Here is a 24,901-nt window from a genome sequence, read left to right on the forward strand (position 1 = left end):
ACCACCCCTTTTTGCTTCTATTCCCAATGCGATCCAAAGAAAGGGTTTATAGCTTATAACCGAAACGTATTGGTTATACAAGTTCCAATGTGAATAGTTACGACTCAGGCAAGACCAACATAATCTTGTGCATTTGATTCGTATACAACTTCAATAGTACCTAAATACCATCTCACAATTAGACACGCGGAATTCGAAATCTATATTTTTATATTAAGATATCAAAGTGAGTAACAAAAATATAAAACATTAAATTAATCACTTTTTTATATTTTTAAATAATTTTCAAAGTTAGCCGGGTGGTGTACCACACGGAGGTACGAAATGGGTTAATAACACATAAGGCATTCATTTCGAACACAAGGGAGTCATCAAGAGATAACAAGAGGAATGGAAAATCATAGCATATTATGACTTAAGTCCATTGCGAACGTATGTAAGTTAATGAAAGCATGAATCACTGCTGGACGTTAGTTGAACAGTTCAAGCCAGCAAGAAATAAATTGTTATCTGCAAACATAATGCAGAACAACAAAAAAAAGAAGAGACGCTAAAAATATGGCGCAAATGATTCAACAACTAAAAAATGATGACAAACATTTGCTTGACCTTCTTAAAAACCAAACTTCGATTTTAGATTCTACCATAAATATCATGAAACAAAGTCAGCAGCATTATCAAACAACCTTTGAATTAACAGTCGAGCGATTGAACGATGTAAAAGTGAAGATGATAGAAGAGGACAAGTAAATTTATAATTTAAAACTCCATCCAACTTTTCACTGCGATTTCAACTCAATAACTAAGTGTAGCAACAAGTATTCAATATAACGAATCAGCAATTTTAGGAGTTTGACCGACACAAATCATGGAAAAATCAGCCCACTTCTCCTGACGCCAAAGCATTTCATAAATGAGGTTACCACAATGAGGGAACATCTCAGGTCAACAATGCAGTTGCCGGTTAACATGAGCAACATTTCTGAACTATATTCTCCTATGACAGCCAGCAGCGGTTTATTTGATACTAAAATGTTGTTTCAAATAACTTTACCACTAATTAATGATCAGTCCTTTGATTTATTCATGGTTATTCATGTTCCAGGGATCATTAACGGAGAAAACGTGACAATCAAACTAATCACGTCTATGATGGCATTTAATACTCATAGAAACAGATACTTTCCGATTTCAGAAATACAATTGTCACAATGTGTGGCTTCAAAAAATGATATATACATCTGTTCAGATACGCAAGAAATATATTTTCGTGAATCAGGGAAGTGCACTTGCGAAGTAAACTTATTTAATAACAGCACATCATCCTGCACTTGGCAAAGTTTCCCAAGTACTACCTTATGGATCCAGTCTGTTGCACAAAATCATTGGATGTTAGTCTCAAAAAAACCTGTAAAGCTAAACACGGTATGTGACGATATACAATAAGAATCCTTTTATCATTCGCCGGACTTGAATTGAAACGAACCGGAATTGAAAACAATATACAAATTAAAGAAATATAGGTACCTAATTTCTTTACATATATATATATATATAATTAATGTTTAACACTCATTCATTTGTGTTGAAACGGAAAACACAATTATAACTAACAATTTACACAATAATCATTTTAGGTAGTCCTTAACATTAATTTGGTAAATAATGTTTTAAAACTTCAGTTAAGCTCTTTATTTGATAGCACAACACAATCTTCACGTTAGTGTTCTATTCCAGAACAACGCTCACAACAGCGCACAACAACTTGTAAAAATACTACTCAATACAAAACAGACCATTTCAAAAATTTGAACTCATCTTATATACCTAAACTTGATGCAAAACCTAATGTTCGGCCTTAGAATTGTCCCAATTACTTTATTACGTTTTTTACTATAATTTGCCATACCTTGCCTATTTTTAGGAAAATGTACGATCAACTAAGATCGTGCACTACACATATTTCATGGAAAAACTGCAAAACGTAAACTTTAATAAAATAATCATTAAACTCACAATACCAGGGTGCATACTCACACATAACACGGCAACAATAATCAGCCACTACACAATGACCACTCGCTTAAAAAATTCTCACACTAGTTTTCATTCGAGCCCAATAGTGACATCAATCCCTCGGCAATCATCTCTAAGGTTGGAAAACATTACCACGGAGATAGGTACTGATGAAATAACTGAGTTGAAAGCATCCTTAAATATGATAAGGTCTCAGGAAGAATTGCCAAACCATACACTATCGCAGACCAACATAATTTCATTGTTGAATATATGGCACGTGGTGTCAGCGTGCTCATATTCAGCAGCATAATCGATCGATATTTATTTAGAAGAAATAGATACTTCGCAGGCTTGGTACTCCTCACCCACAACCACGGAGACGAGTTCAGGAGCAACATGCACCATCCGAGTTCGAGGTAGCAGATTGATTGGCGTTAACCGGGGCCAGAATGTCCAATTTGGACAAAATAATGATCAACATACCATAATATATAAGGAATCATTCATTTTTATTTAATTAGATTTATTCTAGCATTTGATTTGTCAAAGCGAATTTTTATTCTCATAATGTTAATGAATTGATGTCTTCGCCTTGAACGGTGGGTTAAGACATCAACATTTACCAAAAACAACAACAACATTTGTATATCACACGAGCACAATTTGCTCGTCATAGGAAACTGCAGATAAGCCATGCATTTGGAATGTGCAATATTTTAATACAGAACATTATGAGAAATGAAAATTCGTTTGTGCAAGGTCAGTATTATAATTATTAAAATAATAGTTACGTTTATAAAGCAAACTGGTATATGGACTTAGTTCAAGGTTGAAAGAAAATAAAGTTATAAGCATATACAAGGTTGCTAAGGAAACTACGCAAGTAATATTCCTCACTTCTTATTCGTAAAATGCATACAATTTCCATGAGAATTGTGACCGTTCCCACGACTAAGCTGAACAATATCCAATCGCTACTTTAATGCAGCTTAAAGTATAGGACATTATCGTGGGAGTTCTATGTATCTACACCTTGCCAAATTTGTATAAAAACCTCAATTTTTAATAATAAAAAATAATTCAATTCCAGAATTTATTGAGTTTAATTGGTTCAACTGCTTATTAAACATTAAAGACAAATAGGTTAAAGTGCCTAGTTGCTAACGAATATTATTTGAACATAAAAGAAATAGGTTAAAGTGCCTAATTGTTTATGAATATTATTTGAATATACTGAAGTTGATTCAAGTACCGAGTTCAGTATAGGAACTGGTTCAAGTGCCGGGTTCCTAATCAGAAGCAATACTTAATCGATTCAAGTATCGATTCAGATTCAATAACAAACTAGTTATTGAACAACACCAAAAGTATTGTAATGACACAAAATACTAAACGAATAAATTAGCTGTAATACATTCGTTACTAACTGTTAAGTTTTATATTAAATTTAGTATAAAAATCAATCATTAAAAATCATAATTAATATTATATCATATTAATTATATATAAATATATTAATTATCATAATTATTGTAGGTGTAAATAAGTACTTCAATTTAGTTTCTTATTCTGTCTTTGTTGTTGTTGTTATTTGTGTTATCACATATTTTTAGCAATGTTGCTTGCTCTCACAACTAAATATTCGCACGCTATCAGCGTGCCAGACGTAACATGATCATCTGCACACGCCACTATGCGAGGTTGATAAGCATTATGTTCATTTTCTTTTATCGTGTGTTCATTGTGAGTTGCAGGAATAGGCAAGCCGCTGCGACAATTCTGTTGTTCCCACAGGTACAATATGAATTAGCGCATGGCATAAGTGATAGCACATTTAAGTCATCAAATTTGTGAAGCAAGTTGGTATATGGCAAAATACATATACCAGCTTGCTGACTGCACTAAATACTATAAGTTTAGGTAATGCACATATTTCCCACGTATGCCCTTAGCCTTGAATGTTCAAATTCCATCGGATAACAAATCGTGGGAACTAGGTGCATTTCCTTTTTTACCATAAGCTTAGCATTAATAATTTTGTATAAAAGCAGAACATTTCTCAATAAAATTCAATTCAATTTAAACACCTGAATTCAAACAATCGTTTTCTTTTGGTTTAAGTGCCTAAAAGAACCGTGATCAAAGTCGGTTTATGTGCCGAATTTGAAAACTAATAACACCAATTAAATAAATAAATAATTAATTAAATAAACACATATTTATATGTAAATATATATATCTGTTTATATAAAATACGTAACTGGTTCATGTGCCGGATTGCGTAAGTGAATGCTAAGCTGGTTAATGTGCCAGATTAGCTAAATCCGTATCAGACTAGATACGGATGAAAACATAACGTGTAAAGGCTAAGCTGGTTTAAGTGCCGGATTGGCTAAAAGCTGTATCAAACTAGGTACAGTATGTTACATAACCTAACATTGTCTTTCTTTTATAAAAATAACTAAATGTTCCAGAATATTTTTTTATTCATTTGTTATTTTCACACTTATGACGCTATCACCCTCGCACTGAAGTGTAGTGTTATTTCTACATTTACGACGTCATCATGTTCGCACTGTAGTGCGAAGAACATAAAAAAGCGATAATGGGTCGTTTACGCATCAGTTAAATGCCCAAAAAAAGAACGTTGTTTACATATACTTAAATCAAAGACACAACGTTAAGATCTAATTATTGATTCTAAACATTTCCAAAAATTTAAGTTTGGAAACAATTGAAAATAATAGAAAACGCAAATGTGTATAACATTTATAAGAGAACAAATTTAACAAAAACAAAAAAATAAAATTAAACGCCAATGTTTAATGATGGAGTTGAATGTTAAAAGCGAGTACACGCGGGTTATCGACCGAAACTCACAGGGGTCAAAGCCCGCGAGTTAATGTAAAATACATGTTAAATTTAGTTTTTTTTTTTGAGTTTAAAATGAAATTAATTTTGTGTTTTATGTAAATTAAAAATCGACTTTGTACATCGTGAGCCGTTGCTCGGTTCTGAACTAAAGAAAAAAGTCAAATATCATAGCAAGCCATTTATAAAAATAAATTGGAATGGACCGGAACTAACCTTTAAGCGTATCCCAATATAACCATAACCAGTAAATGGAGTCGTTTCTACAATTTGCGAATTGTCGTGATACATACTTAAACTCAAAATATCGTTTCCTTTGTTCTCAAGTTTGCAATAATTGATATATATCAACATTTTTCACTTTAATTGTAGCTATGCACGCGCCATTTTCTTAAGTGTTTCATTTATATTTTGATATCATGACCAGCGAGAATTTTATGGAATGATTACCTCAGATACTTTTTTGTAAATTTTTTATGTTATTTTAAGTTCATAGCTCTACACAAATCATACACCATATTTTTCGCCACAACATCTTTGGTATTAAGTAGCAGCGCAAAGCACATTATCAAATTGATTTGATCTTTCTTTCGTTGTGAGCCAAATGCGGATGTGTGCATGAGTAATATAAATCTCTCTTTTCACATTTAAAAGAGTACATGGGGGGAATCATTAGCCTATGTAGGGGGAATCACACAGTGATATTATTACCTCTGTGCCGTAACTGCAAGGCTAATGAAAGCGCGACTATAACCTCCACGTGGTAAATTCTACATAAAAATGAAACTTTTAAGGACGTTAGTATTCTCAGAAGTATTTTTATTGAATAAATAAATCACAAATCTAAAATTTTTAATATTCCTCCGGATAACTCTAAGAATGGCGATGAAGAAGATGACTTGCATCAATTTTAAAAAATCTGCAGGAATGGCACAGCAGATAGAACTATATAAATAAAAATAGTGGGTGTGATACATAATTGGTCTATCCAAAAGGATCACACCTTACTTCTCAAACGCTAGAAAATGTATGACTATTGTTGCTAAAAAACTTACTTCAGAGAAATGAATCTTAAAACACCTAAATCCAAAAAGCCACCGCTAGGAAAATATGTAACCAATAGAATTTTAAATTTTTACGAATGTGAAGAAAACAGTCAAGAAATGCCTGGGAAAAAAATCTGCGTATCCTTACAAATTGACGGATAAAGAACACAAATGCGAAAACGGTCCATTCCAAACAATTTGAAGGAGTTGCATACACCTTTCAAACTCAACCATCCAGACCTGTAATGTAGTTTTTCAAACATTGCGTTCTTGCAGGAGCAAGCGGCACACATTCAGTTAGTGTGTGCTACATACACGAAAACGTACGATTAATGGTAGATGGAATGAATATAAAAGCACTGACTGGATGCAGTAGAATACCGATAAATAACTATAAAGATTACCTACAGCGCATGATTTACAATATTTCAGGCACAGAATGTTTTCTAGGAACCTGCGCCAAATGTCCAAATGTCAATGAACAACTTCTGGAGATATTTGATGACAACATGATTGACACCGTTACATACAAACAATGGGTTCGTGAAGAGAGAAACACATTAAAAACGTTAACATTACAAATAGACGAATATTTGCAATCATTAACAGATGGTTTAGACAAATTACTGTTGCATTTCTTTATCGTTAAAAAACATGCAGAGTTTTTAAATGATAAGAAAAACAACTTAGCAAAAACTGAATGCATAGTTTTGTGTGATTTTTTCGAAAATTATGCTTTTGTTGTTCAAAACTCTTTTCAAGGTATTCACTGGAATAATAATCAGGCAACAATTCATCCGTTTGCAATATACCACCGTGATGAAAATAAAAAACTACAAATAAAAATTTTGTTTGCATATCTGACTGTTTACATCACAACACAACTGCTGTACATTTCTTCCAAAAATACGCTATCAAATTCATTAAAAAAAATTAGTAGGGATATCAAAAAAATTATTTATTTTTCTGCTGGATCGGGTTCACAATATAAAAATAAAAAAATTTTATTAATTTAACTTATCAAAAAATGGACTTCGGTTTGGAAGCGGAATGGCACTTTTTTCCAACGCCACACGGCAAAGGACCGTGCGATGACTTAGCTGGTACCTTAAAGAGGAATGCTGCAAGAGCTAGCCTTCAACGAATAAATAATCCAATCAAAACACCAAAGGAGTTATTTAACTGGACTGAGGAATGTTTATCAAATATTGTGTGCTGTTTCTCAACGTTAAAAGACTATGAAGTAGAAGAAAATAAGATTAAACACCGCTTTAAAGCAGCTACATCAGTTAATGACACATTAAAATATCACTGCTTTATTCCAAATTTCAAAAAAGTATTAATGGCAAAAATATTTTCTTCTTCAGACATTACAGATTATGTATCAGTAATGAAATGAAAATTAATACTATCAATGTAAAAACCATAAAAAAATATTTTGTTTTTAGCTCCATACAGTTTCTTTCCTATAACATTTCTTACCTGTGCAGAGTATTTTTCCAACTGTAGCAAAATAACACTTCACAGAAAAAGGTAGGTGAGATTATGTGCTGCAGTTTTCTAGGTAGTTCGACTAGTATGAAACTAATTAACTTTTTAATTCATCTATATAAGAAAAAAGTTTATTAAACGGTTTAATTATGTTAAAATTCCTAATTTAAAAACAGAAATGATGCGAAACTAATGTAAAATGTTATGTTTTATGTATACATTTATATTGGAAATAAAAAGTAAAAGTTTATGTATCATGGTACTTTGGTGCGTATGAGTAACGTGAAAGACACCTGATTAATTAATTTTTTTAAATTACTTCTAAAAGGAATATCACAGTGGAAATATTTATTTTTTAAGTAGAATTTATATATCAATTTGAATCAAAACTAAAAAAAAAAAATTTTGTGACATATGCCTTTTTTTTGTTTTTTTTACTGAAAAATCGTGTGTATGTGTTTGGTGTGATATGAATGATGAAATTTTTAAGAGTACTTCTAATTACAATATCGTCCTGAAATTTTTGGGTTTTATGTAGAATTTTATTACTAATCGAAATCAAAAATATTATATAAGAATATATATAGTACATTCTTTGAAAATTCATTCAATGAAAATGTAGTACGCATGTGCTTGATGTGTTTTGCGGGTGAAAAAAAAATATTAAAAAATTTCGAATAATAACTTGGGGCGCCCGGGCAAGGCCCTATTTCAACAAGTGCCTTACTGCATCACCGGGGAACTGGCGTAGCAGACCGACTTTCCCCTTTACTCGTGGGATCAAAAATGAACACTACCAAAAATATAACAACTACTGGCGAAAGCGGTCAAAACACCAGTTAGGCATGATACCAACAACCGGAAGGCCTAAAAGACTCAGCGGTGCGGGCAAAAAAAGGTTCCAATACCCTCTCAGAAATGGGCTCAGTAGAGAAGAGTCATATGCAAAAGCCATGATCTCTTTGCCATCAGACAGGAGTAAGCGTGCTCAATATGGAAATAAAAGGCAGAGGTCGACGGAAGAAACACCCCCAGAAATAACGCATAAAAAGCGAATCATGAATGACCAACCCCTCACTTCCAGGGCCACAGAATCAGCAACATCTGCAGCAAAACTAAATGCCAACACAACCAAGAAGAGGCAGACCATTTGAATGGCTGTGCTCGCAAGGGACTATCCCAATACGCACCTAACAACGGAGCAAATGGACTCTATCCGAAAACTCATTTTAGACAAAATAATAGCCGGAAAAGATCAGGCTACAAAACCAGCATTCCTGGGCACCATCTATATAGCAGGATACATGGTTCTGCACTGTAAAGATGGTGCGTCAATAGAATGGTTAAAAGAGACCATCGCCAATGCGTAAATACCTCACAGTAAAATACCTCACTCAAAAATCGCAGTGGGGTACTTCCCCAACTCCCAGAACCTGGAGACCTCTAGGATTCTGGAGTTCTTACAGGGGCAGAATAAATGCCTCTACGTCGATACATGGCGTATACTCAAAAGAACTGAAAGGGGCTCTAATATCACTCTGGTCCTTGCAGTTTTCAAGAAATCAGTAGTCAACCTAGGAGTGTCAGGTGAGAAGGTCAAGTTTTGTTTTAGCCAACTGACCCTCCGGCTAATAGCTGCACCTATTAATGTGGATACAATGGCGGATAGATTAGATGCAGTGGATTTGGAAGAATACAGAGAGCCAGACTAGCAGGCCTCAAAACACCAAACACGCAGGTAATCTATGACGTGGGTGCATCCAAACCAAGAGCTGCACTTATCATTGATACCAAGATCAAATTTTTACCATTCACAGAATTTATGAATGGCGACACATCAGCAGTACTAATTGAGACAGATGCAAATGGAGAGAAAATAGAGCCCGTTATAACCTCAGCTTACTTTTCAGGAGACACTAACGAAGTACCGCCACCGAACATAGTAGGTCTAATAAACTATTGTAGAACACATAACAAGACCCTAATAATTCGCTGCGATGCTAACGCGCTCAATACAATATGAGGCAGCAAAGATACAAACACAAGAGGAGAGATACTCATGGAGTTTTTACTACAAACTTACATAGCTATTGCAAACAGAGGAAATAAACCAACCTTTGAGAATGTATTACGGCAAAAGGTTCTTGATTTGACACTCATAATCAATAACTCACTCGATCTGATCACTAACTGGAGAGTCTCTGATGAGGACTCAATGTCACATCACAAACACATACTATTTGAAATAAGAGGGTTAAGTAAAAGCGTAGTGCTCTATAGAAGCCCTAAAACAACAAACTGGAAGAAATACCCAGACTGTTTAGAATCTAAACTAACCAGAATAATGCTTCCCTTAAAATCAATAGAGGAACTGGATACATCAGTTAAAATTTTGACCGACTCCATAATATCTTCATATCACGAATGTAGTCCAGTCAAAACAAAACCCTCAACAAAAAGGGTTCCCTGGTGGAATAGAGAACTTGCCAAGTTGATTAAAATGGTAAGATCCAAATTTAACGACGCAAAGAAATACAATACATGGTAAGAATATAGGAAATCTCTAACATTATGCAACAAGGAACTAAGGAAATCAAAAAAGAACTCTTGAAAAAACTTCTGTGAGGAACTTAAAGATGTCACGAAAACTGCTAGAATATAAAAGTCACTATCCAAGCGGTTATTAATCCAATTAGTGTACTAAAGACACCGCATGGAACCTTCACAAATTCCTTTGTCGATACACTAGAGCTTCTTCTGGTAACTCATTTCCCTGATTATCGACTCAACGCAACCAGTGACATTGATCAAGAGGCGCTAGGAAATAAGCCCCTTGAATCTATTAAATCCTACAGACCAATCAGTTTAACGTCTTTCATGCTGAAAACCATGGAAAAGATACGCGACTGCTATCTAAGAGAAAAGGTTGTTTCCAACAATCCGCTAAACAAGTTACAATTTGCATACCAAAAAGGCAAATCTACAGTCATGGCCCTTCATTCAATTGTTCAAATTATTGAAAAGGCACTAAATTTAAAGAAAGCAGCCCTCGGTGCATTTATGGACATTGAGGGGGTCTTCAATAACGCAAATTTTAAAACAATAGAACTATCACTCTCCAATAGAGAATCAGATCTAGCAATAGTAAAATGGGTAAGCAATATGCTAAATCAAAGAAAGATCACAGCCACTTTAGGACAAGTCAATCTTAATGTTGCAGCAATAAGAGGATGCCCGCAAGGTTGAGTACTCTCACCATTGTTATGGTGCTTAGTACAACTCCTCAACACCAAAGGGTATAAAACGATTGGATATGCAGATCACATATCAGTAATCATTACAGGCAACCATGAAAGGACTATCAGGGACTTAATGCAGGATGCTCTTAACACAACATGAGTGGTGTAGGAAAGAAGGACTATCAATTAATCCTACCAAAACAACCATTATACCATATACCAGTAAAAGGGCGTTTGATATCCCCACACTAACAATAAACAAGATAGAGGTATCCCTAAAGAAAGAAATAAATATTTAGGAATTATCCTGGTGTTGTGTATAGCGCAACATTCAATTCAAATGTAAACAAAAATAAACAATAAATTATTTTATTTTATTCTTAAAAAAACTGCCTTTGGACAAATTATTTTATAGCAACCCATTTTTAACTAATGTAATATGTAATGCGATCGCACACGGAAGAACCACCACAATGCAAGTAGAATGCTTGGTCATACCAAGTATGCAATTGCTATTTGACACTTTTCTTTTCTGTGCTACTATTCTACATATGTCTATATGATACACTTGAATGTGTCATAATATTTTCTAAGCATTGTGATGTGGGACAACCTTTTTAGTGCCGCTGCAATTAAAATTATTAAGAAAAATAATTGTAAGCTACAGTAAAATATTTTATACAAATAGTTTGGAAAAGCATTATTAAAATCCAGAATTGAAACTGAGCTCGAACAGCTTAAACCAAATTTTTGCAATTATTTTTGTCTCGGAATTCTCTAATGCCGACATATGAGCAGATTTCCTCCTGCTTAAATTAAAGAAGAAGAAATGAATAATATCGAAAAAAATCTGATTCCTAAAATAATCTTGAAGCAATCCAGAACTAAAAAATAAAGTAAATTTATATACAAACAAATTTATTATTACATGGCGATCCTGACCAATCGAACTTAATCGAAGTCGAGCCATCTACCCAAGGAAAGATTAGAAAATTTTTCTTTTTCTTTCTCTCCATTTTACAACAACTTATCCATTTTTATTAAATACATAAACAACATACATCAGTTTTGTATGTCTCTGCTGGAGGAATCGAGAAATATCTTCCAGGTTTGGGAAACGTTTATAAACATTTTCGACGAGGTTGAAGAATATATGCCTCAAAGAATAGATGATCTTCCTGTTGCAGCTCCAAAATATATACCAATAGATAAAATAGCTGGCCCGAAATCTATAACTATTGAACAGTATAAGGCGAGGCAACGGAAGACTGACGCAGCACCAGTACCGAAGAGACCACCAAAGCTAAAGAGAAAACGCGGTGGACAGCAGTATAACAGAAGGAAGCAAAACTAGCAATCCTGTATAGAGAACTTAATCTTGCTACATTCTCAGAAAATCAACTGTCAATAAAAGAAGAGTAAGAGAGACAGGGAATGGGCAGTTAACGCACAAAAGTAGAGATGATAAATAACACCAACAACAACAACAATAACAACAGTAACAGCAACAACGAGTAAGCTGATTTCACCACACTCTTATATTTCATATGTATTCTATTGTTATTTTTATATGTGTATATGTGTTTAAAAATTAAAATTTCTTTTTATATAAATAGTGAATAACTCTAATTGTTTTGTTTGTGATAAAAGTTAGCAAACAAGTAGAAAATTAAATAAACACTAAAATAAAAAACATAATAAATTATAAACTATTATAAATTATGATTATATCTTTAAAGAACAAAAAACAAAAAAAAAATTTTTTTTTATAAACTATTAATAAATATATATGGAATTTGCTGAAGCTAAACACATATTAGAAAGAAAAAATCCGAGAGAAGAGTTAGAAAGCATTTGGCTAAAATATTTGCCTCTAATAAAAGAGTCTAATTCAGAAACTTATAAGCATTTCAAGCATTTGATAGCTTGAAGAAAAATGTAGAAAAATATCTCAAGCAAAAAGCAGACATGGCTAATTTTGATATTTCAACAGCTTAAAAAATAATACCCCAATTCAATGGTGAACAACAATCACTACCTAGTTTTCTTGGCATGATAGAATTTTATCATGATGCCCTTAAAGAATCCGACAGAGAATCCCTGATTAAGTTTGACCTAGCGTCAAGAATAACTGAAAAGTTAGAAACAGAATATTTATGTTGTAAACCCATCTACACTCATAGCGTTGAAACAAGTATTAAATAACGCATACAAACCAAAGAAAAATACAGCACATATTCAAGGAGAACTTTCAAGATTATACCAAGGTAATATGAGCATAAACTCATATGCTTCCAAAATAGAATCCCTGATAGCAACTCTAAATGACATACAGATAACTGAACGAGGAGAACAGAGCAAAGCGCTTATATTGTCCATAAATGATGAAACTGGATTGAACACTTTTAAAAAAGGCTTATCAGAACCATTTAGATTCGTAGTAATAGCAGCTCAACCAACAAAATTAATTCATGCAATTAAAATAGCATCAAGTATAGATAATCCACAACCACACAGTGTGATGCACTACCGTGCACAAAATAATCAAAACACGAGATGGCAAAATAATCAACGATTTAACCAAAATAGGAACAGTTATAGAAATAATCAAAATAGGAATCAAAGGAATGGAGGTAATCAACAAACTAGTTCATTTAGACCTAATTAGCCTCAAAAGTACAACTATCAACAGTTTGGACAACAACGATCAAATAATTACCAACGATCAAATAATTACCAACGGTTGAATAACTATAGCCAACAAAATAATAGAGGAACAGACACAAGGAAGAATAGGATACGTGTCACGAACACAGAACAGAAAAACGAGCACAGCCTCGCTATCCACAGAGAAACTACAGAGTAGGATACGCGGGGATAAATAATGAAAATCAATACCCAATTATATTATACTAAATACTACAGATAAAAAATTAAAATTCTTGTTAGATACTGGCGCAGATGTGTCAATATTTAAATAACATTGTACAAATGACGAAGGGACGAAAGGAACGAGGGGAACAATTATGTAAACTTACAGGTATAACTGACAATTCAGTTACAACATTAAGGACTACAAACTTAAATTTCAAAGTATTGAACGATTGTTTAAAACATAAATTTCAAGTAGTAGGTGACCAATTTCCACTTCCTACTGATGGTATTTTAGAACGTGACTTTTTCAATAAATATTTTTCAAAGATTGACTACGAGACTTACAGTTTTTCAATAAACACAAATAAAACTAAATACATTTTACCAATATTAAACAAAATTTTTAGAATCACAATACCACCTAGATCAGAAATAATTCATTCGATTCAAATTGAAATTCCAGAAGAGAGTATCATTTGCAATAAAGAAATAATAAAAGATGTATTTATTGCAAATACAATAATTCGACAACATGGAATAAAACATATAAGAATCTTGAATATTTCTAATGAAGAAAAAAGCATTGAAAAATTTTCAAAATCAGATTTAGAAATAATACCATTAAGACATTTCAATATAATCTCAAACAACAAACTCAAACATTCCAATGAGCGTTGGAAGACACTCAAAATTTACTTCAATTAGATAATCAAGACAGTAATGCATGCAAATTCATAGAAGAAATTTGCAAGAATTTTCAAGATATATTCCATATTGAAGGAGACAAATTAACTACTAACAATTTTTACAAACAACATTTACAAACAATTGATAACTCACCCGTTTATATAAAAAATTAAAGACTTCCACAATCCCAACAACAGAAAATAGACGATCAAGTATAAGATTTATTAAAAACAAATGTTATTGAACCATCCACAAATCCATATAACTCTGCACTTTTAGTCGTACCAAAACAGAATACTGATAATAAAAAACAATGGAGACTTGTAGTAGACCACAGGCAACTCAATAAAAAATTAATTAGCGATAAATTTCCACTTACACAATTAGAAGACGTTCTAGACAGGATAGGAAGAGCTAAATATTTTTCAACATTGGATATGACAAGTTCATTCCATCAAATAGAGTTAGAAAAAGATTCCAGACCATTAACAGCATTTTCCACTAGTAATGGACATTATCAGTTCAAAAGATTACATTTCGGTTCAAAAATATCATCCAATAGTTTTCAAAGAATGCTTACAATAGCACTCTCAGGTTTAGACTCTAGTGCATTTTTGTACGTAGACGATATTATTATCTTTGGTTGCTCTTTGCAACATCACAACTCAAATCTAATAAAAGTCTTTGAACGCTTAAGAAGCTACATTTTAAAATTAAACCCAAAGAAATGCAACTTTGTAAAACCCGAAATAATTTACTTAGGAGATTTAATCACTAAAGAAGGTGTAACAACAGATCCAAATAAATGTAAAGCAGTAAATGAATACCCAATATCAACGAATGCCGATGAAGTTAGACGAATCGTAGCATTACAAATCGTAGCATTTTGCAATTACTACAGAAGATTTGTAAAAGACTTTGCAAAAATTGCAAAACCATTAAATGAACTTTTGAACAAAAATAAACAATGCATTTGGTCCGAAGATTGTAAATTAGCATTTGATAAATTAAGAACGTCAATAGTAAGTCCGCCAATACTACAGTACCCAGATTTTACTAAAGAATTTATACTCACCACAGACACATCAAACTATGCCTTAGCCCAGCGGGACTTTCAGCGCTGAGGGAATCGATTCCCTCAGCGCTGAATGGTAATGCCTAGCGCTGATTATTCAAAGGAAACTCCTAATTACTTTAACACGTGCATGTCATTGCGGGCAAGCGCTGAATCGTTCGATTACCTTTTCGTATTTGTAATGCAACATATCAGCGCTGACATGTTCGCTTACTTTTTCGAATTTGTAATGCAACATATCAGCGCTGACATGTTAGCTTACCTTTTCGAATTTGTAATGCAACATATCAGCGCTGATATGTTCGCTTAAATTTTCAATTTTACCTATGCTATTGATTTTTAAATAAAATACTAAAAATTTTTTTGGATGAATTATATTTTATATTTATGTTTTATAAATCAAAAATCAAAATATTAATATTTACATAAAAATATATAATACATTTATATATCATATTAACTTATTTACATTTTAAATTATTTATATATAATTATTTACATGTTAATTTATTTAAATATTATCTCATTTACATATTAAATTGTTAACATATTTTCATATTAATTTATTTAAATATTAACTTATTAATATCACCATTAATATGTTCAGCTGTACTGCAGGAAGGTGTTGTTTTCGTACCAAAATTATGAAAATCATTTTCTATAAAAGAATAAAATATTTTAATAAATGCACGATTAAAACTCCCTGTTTCATTTATACCTTCTTTTTTAAACGATAAAAATTTCTCCTTTTTCTTTTTCACCAAACATTTATAATGTCTTACAGTATACATCTATATAATACAAAACAAAAATTATAATTATCATTTTAAATATATTTAATTAATTTTGCATATACTTACAGTGAGTTTATGTTAAATTACAAATTATATTTTATTTATATTTTCGATTTTATTTTGATTTTAAAAATTAAAAATTGTTCACTGCACGCACTTCACTAAAATCAAAAGCAGACTAAATGTATACAATGTAGGCAAAACAAAAAATTCTTAATACTCATATGCTTTTCTTCTTCATTCTTTTATAATTTCAACCCCGAAATTGCCTATGTCGAACACAAATGTCGAAAACAAAGAAAAATAAAAACGAAGAGCTATTACCTCCTCGCTTACTTTTTCAGCGCTGGCATAATGGTGCCGCTGGGTACATGTCAGTTAATATGCAAACATAAAAATCAGGTAGAAAGCTAAATATATATTTTCAACTATTTTGACAGAAAAATGTTACCTCATATTATTTTATTACCTAAATAATGTCTTTGACAAACTAATAATTGATAAAAAACGCAAGATTTTTAAATAGAAAAAGTAAACAAATGAGAGGGACGCGAATGACTATGCAAAGTGCATCTTGTTTGTGTTAGGTAAAATCTTCAGTTAATTTCTATCTAGAAAGATCAGTAATTTCCATGAAATATAAAACAGGTGAAAAAAAAGAATGAGTTGATTCTCCTTCGAAAATGCGAAATAACAAATTTGTGCAAAATATGATACATAAAATATAATATTAATGTATTTCTAACAAAACTTATCCTTTCAAAAGTTTTTTAAAACCTAAAAAAACAAATAAATACAGTGTTAGTATTAGTGTTTTTTAACAAAGATGACAAACAGTACACTATGTTTTGTACTTTAGTGTTTGTTTTCGTTCACTGTCTGTGACTACTGTTTCTTCCATATAAATATGGTTTAAAATGGTTAATTCCCCAGTGTATTGCTAAAAGTTCTTTTTCTACAATTAGCTGATTCAATTCGTGTTTATTAAGAGAACGGCTGGCATACGATATTGGTAGATCGTTTCCAATGTCTCCTTGGGATAAAACCACTCCTCCCAGCGGCACCATTATGCCAGCGCTGAAAAAGTAAGCGAGGAGGTAATAGCTCTTCGTTTTTATTTTTCTTTGTTTTCGACATTTGTGTTCGACATAGGCAATTTCGGGGTTGAAATTATAAAAGAATGAAGAAGGAAAGCATATGAGTATTAAGAATTTTTTGTTTTGCCTACATTGTATACATTTAGTCTGCTTTTGATTTTAGTGAAGTGCGTGCAGTGAACAATTTTTAATTTTTAAAATCAAAATAAAATCGAAAATATAAATAAAATATAATTTGTAATTTAACATAAACTCACTGTAAGTATATGCAAAATTAATTAAATATATTTAAAATGATAATTATAATTTTTGTTTTGTATTATATAGATGTATACTGTAAGACATTATAAATGTTTGGTGAAAAAGAAAAAGGAGAAATTTTTATCGTTTAAAAAAGAAGGTATAAATGAAACAGGGAGTTTTAATCGTGCATTTATTAAAATATTTTATTCTTTTATAGAAAATGATTTTCATAATTTTGGTACGAAAACAACACCTTCCTGCAGTACAGCTGAACATATTAATGGTGATATTAATAAGTTAATATTTAAATAAATTAATATGAAAATATGTTAACAATTTAATATGTAAATGAGATAATATTTAAATAAATTAACATGTAAATAATTATATATAAATAATTTAAAATGTAAATAAGTTAATATGATATATAAATGTATTATATATTTTTATGTAAATATTAATATTTTGATTTTATAAAACATAAATATAAAATATAATTCATCCAAAAAAATTTTTAGTATTTTATTTAAAAATCAATAGCATAGGTAAAATTGAAAATTTAAGCGAACATATCAGCGCTGATATGTTGCATTACAAATTCGAAAAGGTAAGCTAACATGTCAGCGCTGATATGTTGCATTACAAATTCGAAAAAGTAAGCGAACATGTCAGCGCTGATATGTTGCATTACAAATACGAAAAGGTAATCGAACGATTCAGCGCTTGCCCGCAATGACATGCATGTGTTAAAGTAATTAGGAGTTTCCTTTGAATAATCAGCGCTAGGCATTACCATTCAGCGCTGACGGAATCGATTCCCGCTGGGTACTGAAAGTCCCGCTGGGTACTGTACTGTTTATTTTCGTTCACTGGTCACAGACAACAGACCTTTAGTATCACTATTTTCACACAATAACCCTTCATCAAAGTTAACAAGAATAAGAGTAGATTTAATGAATTATGATTTAAAAAAAACTGGAGCTCGCTAATGAAAATATATACTTGTCAAATTATAATCTTTATCAATTTCCTCTGAGTGGTGAAGAATTAGAAGGGGTGAACCAAATAGAGATATACAGCGGCATGATTGATAAACATAGGTAAGCAAGATTCAAGACTTCAACGGTGTCTGAATCTAGGTTGCACGGGGTATAACACTCGTAGCTTTAACAGCCACGTGTGTCTATACCATAGTGTCGGAATTGTAGATGGCTTTTAACAGTAACCTAATGGCTCCAGCCCCTGGACGCTTTAATAGTGAACAGGGAAGGTCGTGTTATCTGCAACCTATAATACAACACAAGTAGCTTTAACAGTCACGTGTGTCTTGTAAGGACGGAAATTTTGACACCAAATTTTCGCCTACATAAAAACTAGGCACTGAATTAACACAGGTTATTTTAAACAATAAAAGAGGAAAATTGTGATTTTTGGTTAATTTAATTTTATTTATTTACCATAATTTGATAATTTTATTTTAACTAAAAAAAATTATTTTTATTGACGATTTAAAGCGCGTGTTAGAATAACAAACTGTCAAAACAAAACACGACGAAAACAAAGTCAAAAGCACAGCGGCTTCACGGCAAAGATCATAAACACAGCGGTTACACTGCACAACCCATTGGGTAAACGAACGGGAAAATTTAAAATACGCTAGAAGAAAGCTCCGGGGTATGGGTATTTAAGACAGCGAAATTGTTAAGGAGACACGAGTTTATGAGGATTCGTCAAGGTGGTATTACGCCGAAAATATTAAAATCTTGAGTTGGTTCTTGCAGCAAAGGAAATAAAAGTATATATATCTATGATCCATATATATCAATTGGAAACTATTAAATCCTGCGTTGGTTTTACGGCAAAGGCTATAAATTATATATGTCTATGAAACATTTATAACCATAAGAAATATCTTAAATCCTGCGTTGGTTTTACGGCAAAGGATACAAATTATATATGTCCATGAAACATATATAACCATAAGAAATATTTTAAAATCCTGCGTTGGTTTTACGGCAAAGGCTACAAATTATATATGTTTATGAACCATATATAACCATAAGAAATATCTTAAATCCTGCGTTGGTTTTACGGTAAAGGATATAAAATTATTTGGAGGAATACAAGAAATCGCACAGACATATTATGAATATTCCGTAGTGTAACCTGAGAAGAACTACACGCCATTCCACGACACCCGTCCACAGAAATCACGGCGTTCGCCCATCAAATCCACGGCTATCACTCACAGAATTCACAGCGCACGGTACAACTAGGTATCGCCTGGATATACGAAAATCTTCGAAGTAAAAATATATAGCACTACATATACATCCTTTTTTTTTATGTAAACAATACATATCGAGTTTGGTTATTTTACTATAATTTTATTCTTCTACGAGTTATATTTAATCAGCTCTTTTATTTTGAAATCACATAATTAAAATAAATAGCTTTCGCACTATTATCGAAATAACTTTGTACAAACATTTGTTGAAATAATAAAGAAATAAACTTAGAAAATTTAAAAATATCTTTCTTTTACGAAACTCGTCCCCGCGAATATAAATTCATTGTGATGACTCTGGACGACGGCTGAGGATACCCCAGCAAAAACTAAATATTTTTGAACGTCACCAAAAAGTGTCGTTACAGTCTGTGTTACTGTATTATATCGTGTCGGCTGTCCGGCGAGTTAGTATTTGCAACACAGTGTATCTTTAGCTCGGTTCATCACCGATTCAATTTAATTTCGGTTAGGTTGTTTGCGGTTCTGTTCATCGTCAGCGTGGAAACCGGAAGTGACAGCTTCTCATTAAATAAATTTCTTGTGTGAAACTTGGCGACGGCTGAGTTCAACCTCAGCTATAAACGATCCAAAGAAAAGGTTCATTAGAAGTGGCGTCCGAGCAGGAACCCTGAGACTTCACAATTTGAATAGCAACTGTTTCAACGTCATTAACGAGATAATATACACATAACTAGCATGGGAAGAACGTGGATCCGATTTTTATGAAAAGACGATTTGTTTGGATATCTCGAAGAATTTGACCTGGATACAACTGGTACAGTCGAAAACTTGGGAAAGCGATTAACCAACTTCGTAGCGCAGGGAAAACATGCACCCATAGTAGTTATTCGGCTGAACGAACTGGAATGTAAACATTGCGAGAGCTCTAGTGAAGAACTAAACATTGATAAAAGTACTGAAGAAACCAAAACAACCGTTTTAGCGTCACCAAAACACCTTGAACAAGTTTATCTCGTTAATTAGTGAATTTGAATCCTTGAGAAACGAACAGAAAAATTCTAAAGATACACCAATGCTGATTGAACGACGAGTCAAACCAATGACAATTGCTGCCATCGAGCCTATAAATCTAACAACGGCATGTTTTCGATGTGGTCAATCTGGACACCTAGCGTGCATGTGTCGAAATCCACGTGTTTTATTCTGCTGGCAGTGTGGGAGACGTGAGATGCGAACTATAGACTGCTGCCGCAAACAATCGGGAAACGCGCAAACGTCGCGTCTTCCAGAAAGGAGAGACGTGACCGTAAATCAAGCACCAACACCTAAGCATCCAAGATCAAGCATTGATCAACTTTGTTCATCCGAACGTAGTATCATGTCTTACAGATAACATCACTGACGTAAATGTAGTAGTCCGACTCGCTGATGGCTCCCCACGGCATGTGAATAACATCATTGATACGTGCTTGTATATATGGTGGGACGTAGGGACAGCGCACTGTACAACAAGTGGCCCCACTGAAGTGAAGGATTAATCAAAGTAGACCACGAAACTACTTGGGTCCTTTTTCTTCCTTCGATTCTCGGATGTTGTTATTGAGTTAAAGCTGGAGTGGCTTCCGTTCGCATGACTACATCTTTTGTTAATGCAAGCAGCTCATTTAGCTTGAGGTTTCCTGCCAAGTCGTCACCAACCCAATGGTGTCCCAAGACAGACATTGGCACAATATATGCACCGCTGTCTCCTTTTCTTCTAGACATAGTCTGCAAGTGTCTTCCTCAGCAAGAGTTATCTTTTTGAGGTGATACTTGAAGTTGGCATGTCCAGTAATTAGTGAGATCATCCAGCTTAGGGTGCTCCGCGAATAGCTAAGCACCTTTATCGTTTCTCTGGCCCACGGTTTTGGTAACATGAGTTTGGTCTGTCTACAAGTGCTCAACTCTCTCCATCTATTAAGATGAAGTGAGGTTACCCACTTATAGACATAGGCTGCCGTCATGCTGTACCCCAATGGTATTCCGGGCTCCGGGCCACAGAAATTATGGCTTGATTCTTGTGTAAAGTTCTTTGGTTAAGAAAAGAAAGACGCGTCGTTTTGAGTGTCCAAAATAAGACTGATTTTTATTAATTTTTATTCTTAAGTCTAACATCGTTTCTTAATACTAATTTCCAATAGAATCTTATGTATTGATTCTATTGGTTAATACTTATAATACTTGCGTCTAATTGGTTAACCCAAATTAGACGTATATAATATTCTTACAGACATAACTTATCAATAAATGGTGTACTATTAACTAATGCAAGTGTTCTACATATGGTTTCACTTGAAACCGTTTATTCTATTGACACAGTTTTGACTTATGCATATTGCACATATGGTGCAATATGCGGCTCAGTTATTTGTCATCAAAGCAATGACAAAATAAAGACTCATATTACCTGACAATAGTTTGTCATAAATTTTATCAAAATAGAACTGTGTCAATGTTTACTTTAAAATATTTGGAACAATTGAATGTTTTGTGATATGTGTGGTCTCATACCCATATCACATTACACCCTTATTCTTTAAAGAAAAAAAATTTTTTTTTTTTTTGTTTAAAAATTTTTTATATTTTTTTTTTTTTTCTTTAAAAAAAATTTTTTTTTTTGTAATTATGTATATATATTATATCATTATTTCTTTAATAGAACTTGAACTTGCAAAACTAACATGTAATAAGTTTTTATTTATAATTAAAAGTTATTAATGATAATTGAAGTAATTGCATATTACATTACATTTATTGTGCTTATTTTTATATGAAGTTTTCTTACTCAATTTTTGTTTACTAATGATTAATATAATAAAGATTATAAATTGTATAAAGTTATTAATATTATATATAGATAATAATAATTGTATCTGATGACATTTATTAATAATAATTATGTTTTAAATGGTTTTGTATTATTTTTATGTATTACTTTATTTTCTTTACCGTCATTTATCGTTAAATTAGTGCCATTAATATCTATTACTTCAAAGGGGCCTATGTATGGGCTAGTGTGTTTTCTTTTATTCTGAGACTTTACTAATACTTTATCTCCTATTTCTAATTTAATTGGATTATTATTAGAACTAGTTTGTTTTTGTCTTTTAACTTTGTCATCATGTGTGAACTTTCTAGCTTTTTCAATCGATACTTTGAGACGAGCTTTCAGTTCGTTCGCATAATTTTCTAAATTGAATTTACCTATATTATCCTTAAGTTTTTCATCAGGAAGTGAGGGTAGTTTGCCAAAAACGAGTTCATGTGGCGAATAGCCAGTGTCTATGTGGGGTGAGGTATTATATGCAAAAGCATAGTATGGTATCCATCTGTCCCATTCTTCTTCTTCAGTAAAATTTAAAAGATATTCATTGAGGACTCTATGATTCCTTTCTATTGTACCAATTGTTTCATGGTGGTAAGAAGTTGAGAATACTTGTTTTATATCTAGTAATTCTGTGATTTTTGTAAATAATTCCTTTACAAACTCAGTTCCTCTGTCTGATTTGAGTATTTTGAATAAACCGAATTTTAATATTAGTTGTTCAATTAATGTTTTAGCTACTGTATGTGCTTCTTTATTTACTATTGGATATGCAATGATGAATCTACTTAATTCACATTGCATTGTGAGAATATATCTAAATCCATTTGAAGGACGAAGAGGGCCTACGGTATCAATTTCTACTGTTTCGAAAACGTTTGTTGGTGTTGTTGTAATTTCTAATTGTTCTTTTGTATGTTTCGTTTGTTTGTTGATTTGACATTTGTGACATGTACTGATATATTTATGAACCATTTGTTTCATTTTGCTCCATTTTGCACCGTTGTTTTAATTTTGTGAAGGTTTTCCTTACACCTAAGTGTCCGCTGTAAGGAGTATTATGATATTCTTCAATGAGTCTGTATCTTTTTATTGTATCCGTGATTTGTTCCGGGCTTTTATAAATTAATATTTTGAGACGTTTTTCATTTTTATTTCTTCGTTGCAACGTATTTATAATATTCTTAAATTCTTCTTTTGCGATGGCATCAAATATTGTATCTTCTTGTGCTAGCGCTAATTCATAGATTTTAAAATTTTCTATTTTGGATATGAGTTTCTCCATGATCGAAATCGGCTTCGTAGGTACTTCGCTCATTTCCACTTTTTCTACATTATTCACAATGTGTAATTTTTCTTTATTATTTTTATTTATATTAAACTGCAGTTTCATTGTATGTCTGATATCACTAATGGATGTACAGTCCCAGCAATAGAGTTGATCAGGCTCATTGGAACGTGTGTTTCCGATAGGATTATCATTCTTTTTCATCGCGCGCTTTGTGTTAATCCTCGTTGTAACATATACTCGAGTATCGTCTCTTGTTTCTAATTGTCTCATTAATTCTTCTTTATTAGCCGGGCTTAATTTCTTTGATACATTTTCGTCGTTGTTGAGCGGTATAAGAGCTTAAAGTATTGGTATCTATCTTGATTCTAGATAGTGCATCTGCATTTGTGTTTATCTTCCCTTTTTTGTATATAATTTCAAAATCATATTCTGACAAGTCTATTCTTATTCTTATCATTTTGGATGAGGGGTTCTTATGTACGAATAGGGAAATTAGGGGTCTATGGTCTGTTATAACAAGAAAACGTTTGCCATAAACATATGGGCGAAAATAATTGATTGCCCAATGTATCGCTAGCAATTCCTTCTCTATAATTGGCTTATTTAAGTCGTGTTTTTGTAGAGCTTTGCTTGCATAACAAATTGGAAGGTCAGATCCAATCTCACCTTGTGAGAGTACTGCACTTAATGCATAATCAGATGCATCAGTGGTAATTATAAATGGTTTATTGAAATCGGGGTACTTGAGTACTGGTGGGTTTATTAGTTTTGATTTTAAGTTTTCAAATGCTTTATCTCAATTTGAATTCCATTCAAACTTCTGGTTTTTCTTTAGTAAACGATTTAACGGTTTTGCAATGTTTGCAAAATTGCTTATGAATCTACGGTAATAATTACAGAAAGCTACATATCTTCGTACTTCATCAGTAGTTGTGGGTTTTGGGTAGTTCATTATGACTTGATGTTTGGCCGGATCGGTTTTTATTCCGTACTCTGTTATCAAATGACCTAAGTAAGTAACTTCATGCTTTAAAAAGTTACACTTGTCTGGATTTAATTT

Source organism: Teleopsis dalmanni, chromosome 1 (assembly GCF_002237135.1).
Source record: "Teleopsis dalmanni isolate 2A chromosome 1, ASM223713v2, whole genome shotgun sequence".
Taxonomy (NCBI): domain Eukaryota; kingdom Metazoa; phylum Arthropoda; class Insecta; order Diptera; family Diopsidae; genus Teleopsis; species Teleopsis dalmanni.